The following is a 24287-nucleotide window of genomic DNA, read 5'->3' on the forward strand; positions in this document are numbered from 1 at the left end:
GTTGGCTTTCCTTTTACTTGTAGCCAGAGAATCCCAGTTTATAAGTTATTTCTAAAGATTCTGAATTTTTTGATAATTTTCATCTAATTATTAGTGTAACTTTTCTTTAAAATTTACTCCTAACTATGAAAGGAATCAAAGTTGGTTTCATAGAGGAATGATGAATTGATGCCCAAGACATTGCCAGTGCTTTTTCAGACATGAGAGTGCTATAAAAACATATAAAAACACTAACTCTATTCTTAAAAATTCTAGTGAAAAGTTAATTCCTTGGGGGAGGGGGGGAATGGAACTTTTTTTTTTATTTTAAATTTCAATAAGAATTTGCTTTCCAGGCAATTAAGTGAGCATCAGTATTGTTAAGTGTTGCCAACAGTAGTCACTGTGTGCAAATTTAAGCAGCCTCCTAACTGAGAGTTGATAGGGAGTGAGATGATACGTTTAATCGTGAAAACAAAGTGGGAAATTGTCTCCTGACTGGAGAGACCTGAGCACCATCTTTGGGAAGCAGAAGGAGAAACAGAGGGCCTCTGAAGGAGAAGGTTGAGGCTTGGGAAAATGGCCAACGGCAGACCGTGTCAAAGGGCAGTCACAAGACTACTCCCTAAAGTAAAATACCCACTGGCAGCTGGATCCTCAGTGTCAGATACTCCAGACACTCCATCCTCAGTGTCAGATAGTCCAGCAAGCTATAATTCCAAGATAGGATTAAGAATAAGTTTAAGAGGCTGAATGAAAAGACTTCGATAGATAAAAGGGAAAAGGTAAATCCCATGCATGTGGACACACACAGAGAACCACGATGACCAGGTAACAGACACATGGCAAGGAGAGCAAGACAACAAACGAAAGTGGCCTCATGGTATGCAGCAGGAGTACTGGCTGAGTGGAGGTCCTGTTTGCCAAAATGGAAAAGTCTAAGGGAGGAACCCATGGGGACTGGTCTCTGCCCCTCAAGTTTGGACAAGTTTCACGTGTCCTGTTATCCATCCAACAAGAGATAGAGGGTGGGAGGCTGGATATATGAGTAGAGTTGAGGAGATAGGTCCAGCCTGGGGATGTGAGACTGGGAATCAGCATTTGGATGGTATTTAAAGTCATGAGACTAGATGTGATTATCAAAGGAGGCAGGCCACAAAGAATAGAGGTGAGCTCCTGGCCTTCTGACATTGAGGGAACAGAGGGATGAGGATCATGCAAAGATACCAGGGGAAAACCAGAAAGCCAGGAAGACATCCTGGAAGTGAAGAAAGCATTTCAAGGAGAAGGGGTGATCAGCTGTGTTTGCTTTGGTAAGACAGGGACTAGGAATCAACCACTGGATACATCAGTGGTGTGTGTGTTGGGGGGGGCGGTGCATGTGTGCACCCGCGTTCTGTGTGGGTTTCAGGGAGAATGGGATGAGAAGAACAAAGACACACAACTCTTCACAGAATTCTGCTGTAAAGGGAAAGAATAAGGAGGACAGTGTTGTGGTCAGCGCTGAAGAAGAATTTGAATATTCTGGAAAGAAAAAAGTTCCTGAAGAAATAAATTTCCAGGTAAAGCAGGGAGGAATGAGATTTGAGAAGACACTAAAATGGTTAGCATCGGAAAGGATTAGTGAGGGGTAGGAGGAGAGGGGACCTTTTTCTTTGCAAAAGGAAGAGAGAACAAAGAAGTGTACCTATCTCTAAGGAGATGATATCAGAGTTCATTTCAGATGCCTTTGATACTCTAAGTAAAATAGCATTATTTGTGAAAATGATGAGGATCTGGGAAATACAGTAGAATTACAGTAGTTAATATAAAACTGTGTATCTGATGGGGTAGCTCAGTCTGCCTCTTGATTTCAGCCCAGGTCGTGATCTCAGGGTCATGAAATTGAGCCCCAAGTTGGGTCCACGCTCAGTGTGGAGTCTGCTTGAGATTCTCTGTCTCCCTCTGCCCCTCCCTGCTGTGCTCTCTCTCTCCAAAATAAAAAAAAATAAATAAAATCTTTAAAAGAAATTGTGCATCTGATTTTTGGTCCACTCTAATTTATACTTTGCACCTAAATCACAAGATTAAAGTGTAACAGCATGAGCTCAGCTTACAGCATAGTGATACCCAGTAAATATTTAAGGGATTTCTCGTGGGAAACTGCTTCATTGGTAGACTACAGCCATTGACAGGCAGGACAAGCTGCCATTTTTCTTTAACCTCCCCATCTATGGCTGAAGAAGTTTGTTCTTTGCCCTTGTAAAAAAGCAGGGCCCTCATAACTAAGGCAATTGATTTTGGTTTCTGTACAGGTCATTCACCTATTGTTTTTAAGCCCTCAAACTGTGTTTTGAGACTCTGTTCTGCTCTGATGGGGCTGAGAGGCTGCAAACTACATTACCCAGGATCTCTCATGAGCTGGCTTCCTGTAGGATATGGAATATGGGATGCAGAGGACCAGAACAAGAGGGAAACTTGCTGCTCTAGCTCTTTTACTTGCTGGTGGTTGCTGTAGTAGCAGCAGGGTGGCATGATTTTGGACACAGCAGCTCAGACAGATGCAGAATCTTTCTGGTGGTCCCAGCTCTGGTCAGAGTGGTACCTCTTCCACAGATCCAGGACTGACTGTCTCCAAAAGTGCAACAGGAGGTACATGCTCATTGGCTCCAGCTTCCAGGGGCATTAGCAGTCTATGATCTCTGAGTATCATTCCCTTCTTTTTGTTCCTCCAGCCCCCATCCTCATCTGTGCTTTTCCACATCTTCCCACACCTGTATCATTTCCAGTACTAAATTATCTTTGTCTGGAATATCCAGAATGGCTTTTGTTTTCTGGATAGGACTCTTACTATATAATCTTAGTAACAGAAAAGGTCTCAGGAAATGGACTTTTCCAAATAGGGTTCTGGGATTGGTCTGCTGACTGTTTTGAGCTCAAAGAGAATGATGGCCTTACTGTCACCGAAGAATGGAAATGTTGGCAATACAGGTCATGTGGTAGCATTATGGTTACTTATCAACATTTGCTTAAGGTGAAGTCCTACTGAAAGCAACAGCAACACTCTGGGTGATGCGGGGAAGGAGCTGCTGTATTTTACCACGATATTAGTAATGATGATTACAAGGACTCATCCTCATCAGATGAGTTGCTTCTGTCTGTACTAGGGAACTTACAGGAAGGCAATGATAAACTCCAAGTTTTAAAGTCAGCTCAAGTCACCATTAGAAAACCAGAGAACCTTAACAGTAGCCCTAAAGGAAACTCTGTGAAGCCAAAGGATAGCTAGAGCTAAAACCTAGATACTAATTATAATTGTGTGGGTTGTAAAATTCCAACATGAGTTTATTTTACATCTGACCAAGTGTCTTATGTGATGGGCATTGATTGTGAAAGAGAGCCTGAGATTGGGAATGGGAACATTTGAATAGATTCGGATGATCTGAGAAACTCAAGCCCTACAATCCCACGAGTCTCCTCCTTGCCAGGGAGCAGTATCTCCTTTGTCTGAGAAGACTAGCCTTCCCTCGCTTGAAGACTCTTTAATAACACACCTGAGGCAATGACCTTGCAAGGGGATGCCAATTTTCCTCCAGACACAATTTACCACCCCTCATTGCCACCAGACCATAGCCAGAATCAGCATTTCCTAGGGGGATAATGAAAAAGTATCACGTGGGAGGAGATAATTTATACATAAAATATTGCAAGACTTCCTAATTCACCTTGGCACAAACATGGGAATATGTTTTGTAATGGATTCTGAGGTATACAATGTTGCAACAGGCTGGATTTATTCATACAGGTATACTTACCAGAGATTGTGGATTTTATGTGTTACTTCAAATACTTGGGAATGGTTCTAAAAATCTGTTTCGGGATCCCTGGGTGGCGCAGCGGTTTGGCGCCTGCCTTTGGCCCAGGGCACGATCCTGGAGACCCGGGATCGAATCCCACTTCGGGCTCCCAGTGCATGGAGCCTGCTTCTCCCTCTGCCTATGTCTCTGTCTCTCTCTCTCTCTCTCTCTGTGACTATCATAAAATAAAAATAAAAAATTAAAAAAAAATAAAAATAAAAAAATAAAAATCTGTTTCATGGGCAGACCACAACTTGAACTCAAGGGTGGACTATATTCAGTGAAGTTGGGAAGCTAGAACTTCTGGCCTAATGTGGAGGAAGAAACCCAGATGTCCAGAGAATACTTCCTTCACTAAGATATTGTGGCTGTCACCTATAGGATGGAAATGACACAAAGGGAGATGTCTTCACTGAAATGGGGATGATGAGGTCCCAGAGTGACAAAGGCCAAGTGACAGTAGTTAAATGCCAGAGACAATGTGTATGCAATTACCATATACACAGCAGGGGTAGATCTTTGGTGATGGCTAGTTGATCATGTTGTCTCTAGGAATTATCTAGATGAACAGCTTACTAACACATTAAATTGATCTATATAACCAAAACATCCAACCAACCAACAACAACAACAAAAAAAAACTTTAGGTCTCTTGAGCAAGACTATGACCTGGTTTACCAATTTTGGAGCAAGATAGCCTGTCATATATACTTCAGACCTAAACTAATTTACAGAACTGGATTGACTGATTGATTATTATTTTTAAAAGATTGTATTTATTTATTTATTTGAGAGAGAGTGTGTGTGGGTGGGTGAGAAGGAGAGGGAGAGAAAATCTAAAGCAGACTCTGTACTGAGCACAGAGCCCAATGTGGCGTTCAATCCCACAACTGGTAGATCATGACCTGAGCCAAAACCAAAAGTCAGACACTTAGCTGACTGAGCCACCTAGGTGCCCGCAGACCTGGATTTATTGAACCTTTAATTGAAGAAGGATACTATACTACCACAAGTATATACTAGAACATTTTCTTCATGTCTTCCTCAAAGAGACTTGAAATACTGTCCTAGTAAGTCATTACTAAATTAATGTAAATGAAAGCATGTACTTAGATGGCTGAAGACTAGGAAAGTAAAAATATCTAGATTTTCCAGGGATTGCCAGATATTAGTTCTGAGTTGGTGTTAATCCCTGGGTACCTTAACACCACTGTGACCCACCAGTCAAGGGAGGGGCTTATTCAGGTCAATTGATAAATGGGGTTCTGGCCTGAGTTGATCTGACCTATGGTTATTTCTACACTTTCTAAAGTACAGTTCCCAGAAGCCCCACATTTACTCCCTGATCATGGTGTGAGGGCTATTACAGTAAGAAGGAACAAATATAAATTCTTCACTTCCTCTCCCTACCAGTATAAACTAAAACCAATATTGCATCTCTGAGGGATATGCAGAGATTAGTGCCACCAGCAAAGGCCTCAAAGATGTTACAGTGGTGATTCCTATCACTTCTGCATTTAATTCCCCATTTGGCCTCTACAGAAAGTAGAAGGGTCTTGGAGACTGACTGTAGATCACAGTGTCCTTAATCAATGAATAATTCTAATTATAGCAGTTTTCTAGATGTGATCTTTACATTGGAACAAATCAACATAGTAGCCAACATCTGGAATACAGCCATTGGCTTGGAGAGATGTTTTTGTCTCTATATGAATTAGCAAGAAACATGAGCAGCAGTTTGCTTTTACCCATCATGGACATCACACATTGATGATATCATGCTGACTGGACATATTGAGCAGAATGCAGAAGCTATCCTAAATACTTAGTAAGATCAATGCATGGCAGAAGGTAGGAGACAAAGACCATGAAGATTGAGGGTCCTCCCTCCTTGTTGAAATTTTTAGAGGGGGGGTTGTCACACGATCTGGGACAAGTTGAGATTAGCCCATGATAAAGTGAAAGACAAACTGTTGTACTTTATGCCACTCACCATAAAAAGTAAGTTGTAGGAATCTTTTGGTTCAGAAGCAACACTACAGGGACTCCTGGTTGGCTCAGCAGTTAAGCATCTGCCTTTGGCCCCAGGCATGATTCTGGAGTCCTGGGATCGAGTCCCGCATTGGGCTCCCTGCATGGAGCCTGCTTCTCCCTCTGCCTATCTCTCTGTGTCTCTCATGAATAAATGAAGAAGAAGCAGAAGAAGAAGAAGAAGAAGGAGGAGGAGGAGGAGGAGGAGGAGGAGGGAGGAGGGAGGAAGGAGGAAGGAGGAAGGAAGAAGGAAGAAGGAAGAAGGAAGAAGGAAGAGAAGAAGAAGGAGGAGGAGGAAGAAGAAGAAGAAGAAGGAGGAGGAGGAGGAGGGGGAGGAGGAGAAGAAGAAGAACTATACCTCATTTGGGTGCTATTCCAACCTATATACTGAGGAACTCATAAGATGGTGAGTTTTAATTGTGGCCCAGAGCAAGAAAAGATTCTGCAGAAGGTTTTAGATGTGCAAGTTGCTCTGCTACAGTGCAAGTTGTTCTGCTACACTGGCCTTAGGAGTGGTGTTAGAGGTCTGTGATAAACAGGGGATGCTGTATGGAGCCTATGATCAGCCCCAATAGGAGAATTATAGCCCTTAGAGAAAATCTGAGAGAAAATTCAGTACTTCTTGTATTAGGGTTCTCCAGAGAAACAGAACCAATGGAAGGCATATATATATGTATATATATATATATATATATATATATATGATTTATTCTAAGGAATTGGTTCAAATGATTCTGGAGGAAAATAAGTCCAAAAATCTGCAGTTGGCAAGTTGGAGACCCAGGGGAGCTGACAGTGTAGTTTCAGTCCAAGACTGAAGGTCTGAGAATTGGGAGAACCAATGGAGTGAGTTCCAGTTCAAAGACTGGCAGGCTTGAGACCCAGAAAGAGCCAATGTTTCAGTTTGATCCAAAGGTAGGAAAAAAATAATGTCCCAGCTCAAGGCAGTCAGGAAGGAGGAAATACTCTTACTTGGTGGGAGGATCAGCCTTTTGTTCTATTTGGGTCTTCAACTGATTGGATGAGCCCACCCATATTAGGGAAGGCAATCTGCTTTACTATCAGTTGAAACTTAAATGCATTCAAAATCATTCTCAGAAACACGCAGAATAACATTTGATCAAATTACTGAGTACACTGTAGATCAGCCAAGCTGACACATAAAATTAACCATCATACCTCTCTAACAGATAACTATTCTCCTTTTGCAAAAGAGTTTTTGGCATGCCACCAGGTCCTCTTATGCCTGACCAGGGACATCAGGTGGCTATGCCTGAGTTGCCTATCATGGGTGTTACTGATGCACCAAATTGTACGTGTGGGCATGTGCAGCAGCATTCCATCATCAAGGTGAAATGTTATGTACAAGGTTGGACCGAACAGGTCCTGAACCTACAAGTAAGTTCATGAGCAGGGGGCACATGCCACAGCTCCTACTCCTAGTATACTGCTGCCTTTCCTCCTCTCACACATATGGTTGTTGAGTTCTCTAAACTAGCTGACTGAGGAAGAAGAAATTAAAGTCTGATTTACAGATGGTTCTGCACAATATACTGGCAGCAGCTGGGAGTGGATGGCAGAAGCATCACAGCTCCAATCAGGAGTGTCCCCAAAAGATACTGGTAAAGGAAATCTCCCCAGGGAGCATCTGATTGTCCACTCTGCATGGACAAAGAGATAGAAGAAATAGACAACAGGCAGAAATTTTACCTTGATCCGTGGACAATGGCTAACAAGTTGGCCAAACAATCAAGGATTTAGGAAGAACTGGATAGAAGGACTGGTGGCCATGTGAGGAAGAGGTATGTGCAGAAAAGGCAGGGGAATATACCTCTTGGAGTGGCCACAGCGTATAAAGTCTTAGTGCTCAAGTGAATATTTAATAAAGGGTACCCACTACAGAGGAGTCTTTCAGAAATCAGGTGGACAAGATGACCTGTTCTGTGGCTGTCAGCCAGCCTCTTCCCTGGCTACCATGAAGCCTGCCATCTACTCTGGCACCTAGAAGCAGCTCACCTGATAAAATGGTAGAATAACCAATGGAATACTCCGATATGACCCCATTTGAGAGATGATACCCCGAGAAATAGGGGTGCTATATGCTTGTAACCACAGACCAATATATAATGCTATTTTTTCCATAGTTACAATATTTAATTTTAGAAATCAAGGATTGGGGCAGCCCGGTGGCGCAGCGGTTTAGCGCCCACGGCAGCCCGGAGTTTGATCCTGGGGACCTAGATCGAGTCCCACATCGGGCTCCCTGCATGGAGCCTGCTTCTCCCTCTGCCTGTGCCTCTGCCCACACCCCCCCTTGAATAAATAAATAAAATCTTTCAAAAAAATAGAAATCAAGGATTGGAAGTGTTTTCACTTTGGCCTCTAATAACTCACTTACAGAATTTTTACTTCTGGTACCTGACAAGGTCTTAGCTCCCAAGATAGGAATACTTCTCACAAAGAAACATCACATAATTCCACTTAAAAAGTCTTTTTAAGGGAGACAGGGGCAGAGGGAGAGAGAAACAGAATCTTAAGCAAGCTCCATGCCCAGTGTGGAGCCTGACTCAGGGATCCATCTCACAACCCTGACATTATGACCCAAACAGAAATCAAGAGTTGGATGCTTAAGCAACTGAGCCACCTAGGTGTCCTGATTCCATTAATTTTTTTAAAAAGATTTTATTTATTTATTCATGAGAGACACAGAAAGAGAGGCAGAGACAGAAGTAGGCTCCCTGCAGGGAGCCTGATGTGGGACTCAATCTCAGGACTCCAGGATCACAACCTGAACTGAAGGCAGATGCTCAACCCCTGAGCCACCCAGGTGTCCCCCAATTCCATTAAATTTGATTATAACTGACCTAAAAGTGGAATTAACATCTCCCATTTTGGGAGAGGCTAAGGGTTTTTTTGGGGGAAGGGGGTACCAAGGATAGTTACATATTGTAAAGCAGATTCGTGAATTTGTTTAGAATTTTAAAAATGGTGGGGTGGTGCCTTGATGGTGCAGTGGGTTGTGGTCTCAGGGTTGTGAGATTGAGCCCCATGTCAGGCTCTGTGCTCAGCAAGGAATCTGCTTAACATGTTCTCTCTCTCACTCTCTGCCCCTCCCACTCATGTATGCACACACTCTCTCTCTAAAAATAAATAAGTAAATCTTATTAAAAAAAAGGAATTTTAAATATGGGAAGAGTGATGTATATAGCTGCCCAGAGGGTAGACTATGCTGGATATTTACATGTCTCTCCGCTCAATGCCTGCCATGCTCTACTCTCTACTGATGGAATTGGAATTCTGCAAATGACATTTCCCAGGCTTCCTTCCTTGCAGCTGGGTTCCTGTTTGATCCTATCAATAGGAAGCACTGATAGGAAATCAGTAGAAGGAAAAGAAGTTTCCTGTTTTGGGCGGTGGAAATTCAGCAATTGTCAGTGGCTGCTGGCTGTTGGATATAGTGGCATAGGGGTGGGTGGTTCTGGACTCCATAGCCTTTCTATCATTTGGACTTTCCATCTCTGATAAAAGTGGCACCTCTTTGGCAGACCCAGAACTGACCACAACAGCAGCTCAACTGCCCAGCAGCCAGCACAGACTTGTGGGCTCCAGGTGAGGGGCACAGCAGCTTCTGAGGTATAATTAAAATCCTTCTTGCTTTCTCTGGGCCTTCTTTTCCATTTTGCTGTTCTAGCTTTTCTTAGACTTTTGGAACTGACTTCATATACTAAATTCCCTCTCTTCGAAATATCCAGAATGGTTTCTGTTTTCCTGACTAAACCCTGACTGATAACATTTCTAGGACCAAAAATAGATAAATCAGCTGTCTAAGAAAAGGATCTATCCTGAAACTTCCCCTTCTGGACAAATGACATATTATCATTCCTCTCAGAGTCTCTCTTACCTTTAATTTCTTAGAAACAATCCTAGTTGATTAGAAACGGTGTTTATTTTTGCCCTTAACTTCTTTAGGCAAAATTTTAAACACTTACCAAAGCAGGGTAGGTAATATTAGGAATGCTTGCGTACTTAATAACTGGCTTTCACACTTAAAATTTTGCTAATTTTCTGTCTTCTCTCTGCTTCGATTTTTTCCCCCCAGAATATGTAAAAATCAGATCACAGGCATGAAGTCATGTTACCTATAACCTTTCAGGTATACTTCTACATGATCCTCCTTCCATTTCTGTTATTATACTTAGACCTCTATTGTTTTTGTGTGCACAGCACCCCCTTTCTCTTCCTCAGCACAGGATTCCTTCCACAACTTGGTGGTGCTGCTCATTCCTTGGCCTTGCTGACTCCATGGACACATGACCAGACTGGTCAGTCTGAGTCTTCCTTTAGGGTGTATCATGGAAGCTAGAGAATGAAGCTCTTACTGTAGGAGGGCATGGGCCTTAACAATCATAAAAGCCTAGGACTACAAAAAATTACCTTCCACAAGTGAGAAACCCACCTAAGAGTGATGTTAATACAGAGGAAAGCCAGACAAAACTGTTCTAGAGTCCTGATGACATTATCCTAATTCCTGGCCCCAGCAATGTCTAAAGCCGATGTTCCTTCTAGGTTTATAGTTACAAGAGCCAGTACATTTCCTTTTCTGTTGAAATTTGAGTTTCTATAATGTGTGAACACGAATTATTTATTCCTAATTTGTGACACCATCCACGGCTGCAACTGTAGCCCATTTAAGAATACTCTATTTAGGGATCCCTGCGTGGCGCAGCGGTTTGGCGCCTGCCTTTGGCCCAGGGCGGATCCTGGAGACCCGGGATCGAGTCCCACGTCGGGCTCCCGGTGCATGGAGCCTGCTTCTCCCTCTGCCTGTGTCTCTGCCTCTCTCTCTCTCTCTGTGACTATCATAAATAAATAAACATTTAAAAAAAAAAAAAAGAATACTCTATTTAGCAGAGAGAACACAATTCTATCAATGGAAACATTAATCTAATGTACTCAGAGCAATGCAGATTAAGATATCACTAAAGCATAGTCTCTGGTACGGCTATGTTGCAGTTGCTTTTTCCTTTGTATCCCCCAAAGTCCTAGCATACCTGTGGGCAAAGTTTCCTTTAGCTTCATTCATTTACATAGTTGTGAATCATTTCTCTGCAGGCTACAATAACTTTATGGTACTTTCCATGATGTCAGAAGTCTTCCACCAGTCTCTAATTAACAGTTGACAAGTTTTTTGAAGGTGTTTCCCTGGCTCAAGCCACTGTAAAATACCCATTTTAAAATCTAAGGTACTATCTATGTGTAACACTCTTATAGTAACTTTGGCCTTAACACTTGCATACCTGGGATAAGTCATTATGGGTTAAAATCATTCAGCAAACAGGTAATAATGACAGAAGGGGAGACCATGGCCTAGGAACACAAACAGATTAGAGCGCCCTCTCAAACTCAGGAACATACAATCTGCTAAATCAGCTCTCATTAGTGCTAACTATATTGAACTGCCTGGGCAGTTATTTTAAAAATGCATTAACTACAATTCAGTACTGTATCAAATTTATAAATATAAACATATTTAGAAGTGAAGAGCACTCTAGTAAATTAATGCTCAAGAAGCTATGTCTATAATGAAGTTTCGTCCATGTTTAATGTAATCCAGATTCTAGTTAATAGTAGGCTTCAAAATCCCATTTCAAAATCCAGAAATTATTATATAAAAAAGATTGAATCACATGGTTAGAGATTGAGGCCTTTGCATTCTTATTGTATGGACTCAGCTTTTTCTGAGTTCGTGTATGTCTCCAGAGCACAGAGAAACAAGAATACTATGCTAACAGAAAACATACTCAGGGCTGTGTCATATACTTGCCAAAACAAGACACCCGGGAATATTGCTAGAGAAGCATCAGATCAATACCCAATTTTTTACTATCATGTCCTGTCAGTTAAAATCTAATAATTCCTCTATTCTCATTTGAAACATGGTCATGGGTCATGACTTTACAACTTTTTGCTATTATAAATGATGCTGCAATGAATACCTTTGCACACAGATCTTTGAGCACTTGTGAAATAACCTGATTCCTAGAAATGGAGTTGCTGAGTGAGTACAATTTACCTTCCCAAAATATTATATCAATTTATATCTTCACCAATACTGAAGAGTATCTTTTTTTTCCTCCAACACTTTCATTAACTCCAGGTGTTCTCTCTTTATTTATTACTATTTTTTAAGACCTTATTTATTTATTCATGAGAGACACACAGAGAGAGGCAGAGACATAGACAGAGGGAGAAGCAGACTCCTCACAGGTAGCCCAATGTGGGACTCGATCCTTAGACCCTAGGAACAGGCCCTGAGCTGAAGGCAGACACTCAACGTCTGAGCCACCCAGGTGTCGAGAGATGTTATCTCTTTAAAGTGCTTTAGCAGGGGATCCCTGGGTGGCTCAGCAGTTTAGCGCCTGCCTGCCTTTGATCCAAGGCGTGATCCTGGAGTCCCGGGATCAAGTCCCACATCAGGCTCCCTGCATGGAGCCTGCTTCTCCCTCTGCCTGTGTCTCTACCTCTCTCAATCTCTGTGTCTCTCATGAATAAATAAATAAAATCTTTATTTAAAAAAAGTGCTTTCCATCTACCCTTAGGGAAAAATACCAGAAAAATATCCATACTATTATTTAACATTGTCCTGGAAGCACTAGCCAATGACTTAGGCAAGATAATTTAATATAAAGTATGAATGTTGGAAATTGGAAAGGATGAAAGTTATTGTTATCACAGGTGATAGGTATCTTTAAAATGCAAAAGTTAAGGGATGCCTGGGTGGCTTAGCGGTTAAGCGTCTGCCTTCTGGCTCAGGGCATGATCGTGGAGTCCCAGGATCAAGTCCCACATCGGGCTCCCTGCATGGAGCCTGCTTCTCCCTCTGCCTATGTCTCTGCCTTTCTCTCTCTCTGTCTCTCATAATAAATAAAATATTTTTTAAAATGCAAAAGTAGGGGCACCTGGGTAGCTCAGTCAGATGTCCGACTCTTGGTCTCAGCTGAGGTCTTGATCTCGGTCATGAGTTCAAGCCCCATACTGGGCTCCATGCTGGGCATGAAGACTACTTAAAAAAATGCAAAAGTTAGAAAACTATTTCCTAAAGTAAAATTCTTAGGTTTTTGTCATGTTGGAGTAACTGGTACTAGACTTGGCATACTGCTATAAATAATTAGAAAACTGTATAAAATATGTGAAAATAATGTTCTTGACAATAAAAAAAAAAAAAAACAGGAAAAGTGGGACTATGATCTCTGAGGATCAAATGAAGTAAGCCAACCACTTTAGTCTTCTGGATTATGATACTGGATGTGGAAATCAAAAGGGGACTGAACAGGGGCACCTGATTGGCTGGCTCAGTCCAAGGAGAATGTGACTCTTGATCTCTGGGTTGGGAGTTCAAGCCCCACCATGTTGGGTGTGGAGCCTATATAAAGAGCAGAAGGGAGCGGGAGCTAAGTTCACAAGGGCTGAGGTACCTGGAAGTTGTAGGTTAATATGTACCAGAGGGAAAAAAAAGAAAAGAAAAAGAAAAAAATTTAAAAATTAAAAAAATATATATACCAGAGGAGACAACTACACAGGCAAGAGGGTCAATAAATCTGTTTAGGAGTATCCTAAATCTGAAAAAAAAAAAAAAAAAAAAAAAAAGGAGTATCCTAAATCTGTGCTAAACACTAATCTCCACGTGTGGTGTGACACTTCGAGTCTGAGTAAAGAGACTAAGCAGAAAAATTCTCAGAGCTCACAGAGAATTAAGAGGAAAGTTTTGACCAGCCACAGTAAGAACTCTTCACTGAACACTCAGGGCATTAAATAGAGACCCCAGAATAGTAATACCTTAGTAGGACTAACCTAACAGTAAAGATCATTCTAGAACTGTCCCCCAAACTAAAAAACAAGCCTTAAATCATCAACTAACTTTTTTTTTTTTAAAGATTTTATTTATTTATTCATGAGAGACACGGAGACAGAGGCTGAGACACAGGCAGAGGGAGAAGCAGGCTCCATGTAGGGAGTTCGGTGCAGGACTCAATCCCAGGAATCCAGGATCACACCATGGGCCGAAGGCAGGCACTAAACCACTGAGTCACCCAGGAATCCCCAAATCATCAACTAACTTAGCAACTTAACTAACAAACCAAAAATTCAAGTTTTTTTTTTTTTTTTTAAAGATTTTTATTTATTTATTCATGATAGTCACAGAGAGAGAGAGAGAGGCAGAGACACAGGCAGAGGGAGAAGCAGGCTCCATGCACCGGGGGCCCGATGTGGGATTCGATCCCGGGTCTCCAGGATCGCGCCCTGGGCCAAAGGCAGGCGCCAAACCGCTGCGCCACCCAGGGATCCCCAAAAATTCAAGTCTTAAAGACATGAAATTCAGACACTCAAAAACACATTTACTTTGTCCATCATTCAATCAAAAATTACTTAGACATGTGTAAAAAGTCCTGTTTAGGATCAGAAGAAAAATTAATCAATAGACCCAGAAATGAATGCTAGACTTAGCAAAGATGTAAAAACAATTATACATACATTCAAAATTTAAAGAAAAATATGAATAATATAGAGAAATAGAAGATATAAAAAATAATAAAGTAAAATTCCTAGAAACAAAAAATACAATATCTGAAATAAAAAATTCATTAGATGGGCTTAAGAATAGCAGGTTACGAAATATAGAAGAATAATCCATGAATGTGAAGACATAAAAATGGATTATTTGGTATAAAAAAAGGTCTGATAAAAAATGAGAAGAGCCTTAGTGACATGTGGAACAATATCAAATGATTTAATATGTTTGTAGTTGAGGTTCTGGAAAAGATGGAAGCAGAAAAATATTTGAAGAAAAGATGAGAAACAGAAATATACTATACATCAGAGGAGAAACAGAAATACACTATACATCAGAGGTTTGCAAACTTGCTGTAAAAGGCAAGATGGTAAATATATTAGGTTTTACAAGCTAACAGTCTCTTGCACTCAACTCTGCCACTGTAGCACAAAATATACCATAAACAACATGTAAATGAATGGCTGTGGTTTTATTTATAAAAGCAGGTAGGGAACCAGACTTGACCTGAAGACTGCAGTTTGCCAGACTCTGTTATATAAGAAATGGTGTGATGTGATGAGTTATAAGTAAAAGGCATACTGTGATGAGGGAAATGTATATTGTAACCCCTAGAATAACCATCAAATGTAAAAGAGATTAAAGTAATAAGCCCAACAGTGGAGATAAAATGGACATAAAGTGGAGAATACAAAAATTACTCAACATTCTTTACTGAGGCAGAATAAGGAAATGCAGGAAAAGAGGAACAAAAACAGATGACATAAATAAAAAACAAACAGGAAGATGTTACATTTAAATCCAATTATACTGATAATTATATTAAATGCAAATATTCAGAACTCCACTTAAAAGGATTATCAGACTGGATGAAAAATGATCAAATATATGCCCATCTATAAGAAATTCACCTTAACTATAAAGATATAGATGTTAAGAGTAAATAAATGTAAAAAGGACACCATGAAAACACTAATTGTAAGAGAGATAGTTATATTAATACTTGACAAAGTAGACAGTTAAAAAGATTTTATAATTATAAAAATATTAATTCACTGAAAAAATATAACCAACAATATCTATGTACCAAATAACAGAGGTTCAAAATACAGAAAGCAAAATCTGGCAGAAGTGAAGAGAAATACTAAAATTCATATTTATTATTGTATATTTCAACAGTCCTCTCTTAGGAAACAGATAGAAGGAACAGATGGAAAAATCTATAAGTATATAAAACACTCAACCAACACTATCAACCATGTGTCCAAATTGACATTTACAGAACACTCTATACATAACAGCAGCAAAATACACATTCTTTTAAAGTACATTTCAAACATTTACCAAGACAGACCACAGACTTGGCCATAAAACAACTTTTAATATAGCTAAAGAATTGCAATCATATAAAGTATATTCTCTGATCGTATGGAATCACATTAGACATCAATAGCAAATGAAGATACCCCCAAATTTGGAAATTGAAGACTAAACTTCTAAATAACCTACATGTAAAGGAAATCACAAGCAATATTAGAAAATATTTTGAAGTGCATGAAAAGACAATATATCAAAACTTGTTTGCAGTTAAAGCAGTGTTTAGAGGAAAAGTATAGCTTCAAATGCTTATATTAAAAAAGAAAAAAGTTCTAAAACTCAGTGAAGTTTCTACATAAGAAGCTAGAAAAAGGAGATCAAATTAAACCCAACATAAGGAGAAGGAAAAAAATTAAATAAAGACAAGATTAGAAATAAATGAAATAGAAACTGAGCAAATGAGGGACGCCTGGGTGGCTTAGCAGTAGAGCGCCTGCCTTTGGCGGGGGAGTGACCCTAGAGTCCCAGGATCAAGTCCCACATCGTTGGGGTCCCTGCATGGGGCCTGCTCCTCCCTCTGCCTGCCTCTGCCTCTCTCTCTCTCTCTCTCTCATAAATAAATAAAATCTTAAAAAAAAAAAAAAAGAAACTGAGCAAATGAGAGAAGAAAATCAATGAAACCAAAAGCTAGTTCTCTATACCAATATCAATAAATTGATCAACAGCAATAAAACATATCAATATCAATGAAATTTATCAACATCTAACATGACCAATTAATAAAAAAAGAAAAAATTCAAAATTACCAATATCAGGAATAAAAGAGGGAATACATTATTATAGATCCTACAGATATTTAAAAAAACAAAAAATAGGGACGCCTGGGTGGCTGAGCAGTTGAGCATCTGCCTTTGGCTCAGGGAGTGATCCTGGAATCCCGGATCAAGTTCTGCATCTGGCTTCCTGCTGGGAGCCTGCTTCTCCCTCTGCCTGTGTCTCTGCCTCTCTCTCTCTGTGTCTCTCATGAACAAATAAATAAATCTTAATAAAAAAAATTTATGAATGACTCTTTGCCAATAAATTCAGCAATTTAGATAAAATGAATACTTTTTAAATTAAATTAAAAACAATTTTTAGAGAGGGAGGGGAGGACAGAGGAAGAGGGAGAGAGAGAGAATCTTAAGCACGTTCCATGCCCAGCACAGAGCCCAATGTAGGGCTCAATCTCACCACCCTGAGATCATGACCTAAGCCGAAATCAAGAGTCAGATACTTAACCAACTGAGTCACCCAGGGAGTCCGATGAACTCATTTCTTAAGAGATATAAATGGTCAAAACTGATAAAAGAGAAAATAAAAAGTCTGACTAGCCATGTCAATTAAAGAAACATAATACTAAAGAAATCGAAAATGTAATTTAAAATCTGCCCACAGCCCGGGGTGTGATCCTGGAGACCCTGGATCGGGTCCCGCGTCGGGCTCTCTGTGTGATGCCTGCTTCTCCCTCTGCCTGTGTCTCTGCCTCTCTCTCTCTGTCTCTATGAATAAATAAATAAAATCTTAAAAATAAATAAATAAATAAATAAATAAATAAATAAATAAATAAATAAATAAATAAATAAATAAAATCTGTCCACAGGGGATCCCTGGGTGGCTCAGCGGTTTGGCGCCTGCCTTTGGCCCAGGGCGCGATCCTGGAGTCTCGGGATCGAGTCCCGCAGTCGGGCTCCCTGCATGGAGCCTGCTTCTCCCTCCTCCTGTGTCTCTGCCTCTCTGTCTCTTTCTCTCTCTATCATAAACGAATAAATAAATCTTAAAAAATAAAATAAAATAAAATAAAATAAAATAAAATAAAATAAAATAAAATAAAATAAAATAAAATAAAATAAAAATAAATAAATAAAATCTGCCCACAAAAAGACTCCAATCCCAAATGGCTTCAATATTAAATTCTATTAGACATTTAAGACATAATACATATCCCATACAAACACCGGGAAACAGGAAAGGAGGAAAATTTCCCAACTCTTTCTACGGGACCAGTATTACTATCTAAACCAAAGACACTCTAAGAAAAGAAAACTACATAATTATATCCTTTGTAAACACAGACACAAAAAATGTGTAACTTTATATTAGCAAATCAAAATTTTACTCCAAGAATGCAAGATAGTTTAACAGTTTAAAATCAATCAGCACAATTTACCATGTTAACAGAATAAATAAGAAAAAAATGATTATCAATAGATGCAGAAGAAGCATTTGAAAAGTTAAACACACATTCATAAAAAAAATAAATAAACACATATTCATGATAAAAACTCTAGGAGTAGAAGGGAACTTCCTCAGCCTGATAAAGAGCATCTACAAAAAGCAAAAGATTGCTTTCCCCTCTAAGTAGGGAACAGGGCAAAGATTTGAGTTCTCAACACTTCTATTCAACATTGACCTGGAGGTTTTGGTTAATGTAATAAGAAATGAAAACGAAATAAAAGAAAGTGAAAAGGAAGGGAAAAAGTCTGTCATTGTTTACTCACTGTACAAATAAATAAATCCCAGGAGAAATCACGTACATAGAAAATCCCCAGATATCTACAAAGACTCTTCTAGAACTAGTAACTGAAGTTAACACGGTCACAGGATATAAACATATAAACATATAAAAATTATTTCTAGGGCAGCCCCGGTGGCTCAGCAGTTTAGCGCCGCCTTCAGCCCAGGGCATGATCCTGGAGACCCAGGATCGAGTCCCACGTCAGGCTCCCAGCATGGAGCCTGCTTCTCCCTCTCCCTCTGCCTGTGTCGCCGCCTCTCTTTCTCTCTGTGTCTCTCATGAATAATAAAATCTTAAAAAAAAAGATTTATTTATTTATTCATGAGAGAGAGAGAGAGAGAGAGAGAGAGGCAGAGACATAGGCAGAGGGAGAAGCAGGCTCCATGCAGTGAGCCCGACATGGGATTTGATCCTGGGTCTCCAGGATCATGCCCTGGGCTGAAGGCAGGCACTTAACCGCTGAGCCACCCAGGAATCTCTAAATAAATAAGTATTTTAAAAAATTATTTCTACTTATATAAGTTAGTAATGAACAATTAGAAAATGAAATTAAAAATGCATTCATAAGAACATTAAGAAACATGAAACCCAGGGATCAATTTAATAAAATATATGAAAACTCTGCATACTGAAAACTACAAAATGGCTGAGAGAAATGTCAAAGATCTAAATAAATGGAGAGAGGCCATATACATGAATTAGAAGACCAAAATAGTAAATATGTCAGTTCTATTCAAATTATCCTATGGAATCCATTTAATCTCAATCAAAATCCAAAAAGCTTCTTTTTGTAGAAATTACCAAGCTGATTCTAAAATTTGTAGGATATGTAATGGACCTAGAATAGCCAAAACAATGTTGAAAAGAATAAAAGGGACTTGCCTTACCAGGTTTTAAGATTTAATATAACTACAGTTACCAAAACAAAACAAAAACCTACAGTGACCAACACAGTGTAGTATTTTTTTTAAAGATTTTTTTATTTATTAATTTTAGAGATGGATGGCAGGGAGAAATGGAGGGAGAGGGACAAGCAGACTCTGTGCTGAGTGCAAAGCACACCTGGGGGCTCGATCCTACAACCCTGAGATCATGGCCTAAACCAAGAGTCGGGACACTCAACTGACTGAGCCACCCAGGCACCTTGACAATGTAGTATTAACATTAGGAAAGACACATAGATCAATGGAATAGAAGAGAGTCCAGAAATATACAAATATATTATCAATTTTATCAAATTTCTTAAAAGGTGCCACAATAACTGAATTTTCAGACAAATGGTGCCAGAACAGCTGGGTAACCATTATAGGGAAAAAATGAACCTTGACCCTTATTTCACACCACGGACAAATTTTAACTCAAAATGGATCACAAGACTAAGTGTAAAAGTTAAATTTCTAGAAGAAAACAGGCGAAAATCTACAGGACTTTGGGGTAAGCAGACTTTCTTTCTTTCTTTCTTTCTTTCTTTCTTTCTTTCTTTCTTTCTTTCTTTCTTTCCTTCCTTCCTTCCTTCCTTCCTTCCTTCCTTCTTTCCTTCTTTCAAGAGAATGCATGAGCAGGGGGAGGGACAGCAGGAGAGGGAGAGAGAGAGAATCTCAAGCAGGTTCAGTGCAGAGCCTAACACAGGGCTCAATCTCACGACCCTGAGATCATTAAGTGAGCTGAAATCAAGAGTTGGTCCTTAACTGACTAAACCACCCAAGAACCCTTTTCTGTTTTTTGTTTTTTAAGATTTATGTATTTATTTGAGAAAGTGGGGGAGGGGGCAGGGGTAGAAGGAGACGGAGAGACAATCCCAAGGAAATTCCACACTCAGCACAGAGCCTGAGGCAGGACTCAGTCTCACAACCTTGAGATCATGTCCTGAGTAGAATCAAGAGTATGAAACTTAACAGACTGTGCCACACAGGCACCCTTCTTCTTTTTTATTTTTTTTTAAGTGTATTTACTTTAGCAATCTTTACACCCAACGTGGGGCTCAAATCCATGACTCCAAGACCAAGAATGACACACTCTTCCAACCAAGCCAGCCAGGTGCCCCTAGACAAAGACTTATTGCACACAAAAATCTTGGGCATAAAGAAAAATCTGACAAATTCTGCACTTTGAACCATACTGTTAAGGAAATGAGAAGCCAAGCCATGAATTAGAATAAGTATTTGCAACACATATACCTGACAAAAGACTTGTATCCAGAATATATAAAGACATCAAACAACTAAATAATAGGACAAACTATATGACATTGGTAAATGAACAATTAGAAAATGATTGAAATGATTTGAACATTTCCCAAAAGAAGATATACAAATTAGCACATTAAAAGATGTTTAACATAATTCTTTTCTTTTTTTTATTTTTATTTTTATTTTTTTTAAAGATTTTTTTATTTTATTTATTCATAGAGACAGAGAGAGAGGCAGAGACACAGGCAGAGGGAGAAGCAGGCACCACAAAGAGAGCCTGACGTGGGACTCGATCCCGGGTCTCCAGGATCACGCCCCAAGCTGCAGGCGGCGCTAAACCGCTGCACCACCAGGGTTGCCCTCTTTTCTTTTTTTTAAAGAGAGAGAGAAAAAAAAAAAAGAGAGAGAGAGAGAGAGAGAGCTTGTGTGGGCACAAGTTCATGCACAAACATGGGGAGGAAAGGCAGGCAGAGAGAAAATCTTAAGCAGGCTTCATGCCCAGTCCAGAGCCTGACCAGGGGCTCCATCACATGACCCTAAGATCATGACCTGAACGCAAATCAAGAGTCCCATGCTTAACCAACTGAGCCACCCAGGTATCTCTAACATTCTTCATATAGCAAATGCAAATTAAAACCACAATTAGGGATCCCTGGGTGGCTCAGCAGTTTAGCGCCTGGCTTTGGCCCAGGGCCTGATCCTGGAGTCCCAGGATCGAGTCCCGTGTCAGGTTCCCTGCATGGAGCCTGCTTCTCCCTTTGCCTGTGTCTCTGCCTCTTTGTCTCTCTCTCTGTCTCTCATGAATAAATAAATAAAATCTTAAAAAAAAAAAACAATTAAATTTCATTGTCACAGGGGCACCCGGGTGGCTCAGTTGGTTAAGCTTCCAACTCTGGTCATGATCTCAGGGTCATAGGATCAAGCCCCACCTCAGGCTCTGTGCCCAGCATGGAGTCTGCTTGTCTCTCTCTCCCCTCCCCAAATAAATAAATTAATTAAATCTTTAGAAAAAAAGTCATTAAATACATACTATTAGGGCTAAAACTAAAAAGATGGACAATATTAAGTATTGACAAGAATGTGGAGAAATTGGATCTCACTACTGGCAGGAATATGAAATGAAAAAAAAGGAATATGAAATGAGACAGTCACTCTGGAAAACTGCTTAGCAGTTCTAATAAAGTTATATCTACTTTTGAGCCAACAATTTCATTCCTAAGTTTTTACCCAAGAGAAATGAAAACATATGTCCACATTGAGACCTGCACGAGAATTTTCATAGCAGCTTCATTCATACTGGCCCCAAACTGGAAAGAAAACATTCATAAATTGGTGAATAGCTACACTGTGGTACATCTGTACCATGGAATAGTACTGAGCAATAGCAGGGAACAAACCTCTAATATACACCAGGATCTGAATGAATCTCAAAAGCATTAGCCTCAACAAAAGAAGCCAGACACAAAAGAGTACATACTGGGTGATTCTCATTACAAGAAATTCTAGAACAGGCGAAACTAATCCAGAGTGACAGAATTAGGAGATTAATAGCTGCCTGGGGCTGTGAGTGAGACAGGAGGATTTAACTACAAAAAGGCATAAGGGGATAAAAGGACAGGAGGGAAATTTTAGGTGATGGAAATGTCCTGTATCTTACTTATGGTGACTGTTACACATGAATATATGTCAAAACTCACTGAATTGTACACTTCAAATGGGTGCACTTTATTTTACGTAAATTATACCTTAATAAAGTCAATTAAATAAAAACTTCTAGAAACAAAAGAATCTGGTAAGACAGCCACTTACAAAATTAATACATAGGTAATTAGCAGATATAGTGGAAGATTCCTTTCACAAAAATAGTTGAAACTAAATATTTTAATAAGAAGCATGCAGGAAGTTTATGACAAAAATGGCAAAACCCTCCTAAGGATCATAAAAGAATATCTGATTAGGAAGACTACTGTATTAGCTTCCTGGCTGGTCTCTGCTTTTTCCAGAGGGATCTACTCAAACCTAAGTCAGAGCATAGCATTCCTCTACTCAGAACCACCACTTAGAAAGAAATCCAAGATCTTTACCCTTGTCTAAAAGGGTTGCAAGATCTCCTTTCCTCCCATCCTCTGCCCACCCCCAGTGCTAACCTCATTGGTCTTGATGTTCCCCAAAGGGCCAGTTCACTCCCCATGGCCCTTGTTTCAGGAACACTCCTCACTCACATCTTCACACAACCTGTTCCCCAACATTATACAAGTCTTTGCTTTGGTGCCACATCATCAGAGGTTATCTGGACAAGCCCATCTGCAGGGTGGGGAGGAGTGTCATTGTATCACTACAGTTAACTATAGCTCACTGGCTAGTGTCAGAGAAACTGTCACAGGAGACATGGTTTAGAAACTAGCAGAAAGGATTCAAAGGAGACATGAGAGTTATCTTCTAATACTGAAGGGCAGTTATGTAGAAGAAACAGAATTCTTTCAAGTCATTCCAATAGACAAGTCCTCTAGACTGATGGCTAGCACGTAAGCCCCCAAAGGGCAAGGACTCTGTTTTGTTCACCTCAGTGTCCCTAGCACAGAGTATATGGTGCTAAATGGCATATGGCTCAATCAGTATTTATTGAATGAATATTCAGAGTGGCTCTGAAAAGCAAAGCAGACCAATAGATGAGACTTTAGGAAGCCAGATTTTAGCTCAATATAAAAAACAGTTTTTTAGGGGTGCCTAGGTGGCTCAGTCAGTTAAGCATATGACTTCAGCTAAGGTCATGATCTCAGAATCCTGGGATTGAGCCCCAGGTCAGGCTCCCTGCTCAGTGGGGAGTCTGCTTCTCCCTCTCCCTCTGCCTGCTACTCTGCCTGCTTGTTTTTTGTTTTGTTTTTTAAAATTTTATTTATTTATTTGTTTGTTTGTTTGTTTATTTATTTATTTATTCATTCATGAGAGACACAGAGAGAGAGAGAGGCAGAGACACAGGCAGAGGGAGAAGCAGGCTCCCTATAAGGAGCCTGACATGGGACTCGATTCCGGGTCTCCCGCGTCACATCCTGGGCTGAAGGCGGAGCTAAAGCGCTGAGCCACCCAGGCTGCCCTGCTCTGCCTGCTTGTGATCTCTCTCTTTCTGTTGAAAGAGGAAAGAAGAAAAGAAAAAAAGAAAAAGAAAAAGAAAAAGAGAGAGGAGAGGAGAGGAGAGGAGAGGAGAGGAGAGGAGAGGAGAGGAGAGGAGAGAAAGAAGAGAAGAGAAGAGAAGAGAAGAGAAGAGAAGAGAAGAGAAGAGAAGAGAAGAGAAGAGAAGAGAAGAGAGGGAAGGGAAGGGAAGGGAAGGGAAGGGAAGGGAAGGGAAGGGAAGGGAAGGGAAGGGAAAAAGAAAGGAAGGAAGAAAGAAAGGAAAGAAGAAAGAAAGAAAGAAAGAAAGAAAGAAAGAAAGAAAGAAAGAAAGAAAGAAAGAAAGAAAGAAAGAAAAAGAAGAAAGAAAGAAAGAAAACCAAGGATGTAAGAGAAGACTATGGAAAGGCAAGACTTTTGAATTGGAAGATTCAACATATTGGGTGTCAGTTCTTCCTAAGATATGTTATCATAACTTGACCATATAAAAACACCAGCAGGTTATTTTAAGATCAATACAAGTTGCTACCAAGGTTTTATGGAAAAATAAATAAACAAGAATAGCTAGTTGAATTATGAAAAAGAAGAACAAAGAGAAGGAATTAGCACCAACATCTATCTAATTATACTTCCACAGTACTTAAAACCGTGATGCTGGTGATAAAGAAAAAGACCAATGGAGTATATTGAAAATCCAGACATAC

The 24287-nt window shown here is 39.9% G+C and overlaps 1 protein-coding gene across 5 annotated transcripts in view; it reads right to left on the minus strand.

Moving 5' to 3' along the window:
- The window catches only part of ZBTB8A (zinc finger and BTB domain containing 8A), a 66901-nt gene that overhangs the window by 25304 nt on the left and 17310 nt on the right, over positions 1–24287 (minus strand). The window contains exon 1 of one of the 5 annotated variants that reach the window (XM_077898665.1): positions 12806–12827. The exons of the other annotated variants lie outside the window; for them this stretch is intronic. The gene's annotated coding sequence lies outside the window, so the exon portion shown is untranslated. Of the gene's footprint in view, positions 1–12805; positions 12828–24287 lie in introns of those variants that run through there. 5 annotated transcript variants of the gene reach the window in all.

This window comes from Canis aureus, chromosome 5, assembly GCF_053574225.1.
Source record: "Canis aureus isolate CA01 chromosome 5, VMU_Caureus_v.1.0, whole genome shotgun sequence".
Taxonomy (NCBI): Eukaryota; Metazoa; Chordata; class Mammalia; order Carnivora; family Canidae; genus Canis; species Canis aureus.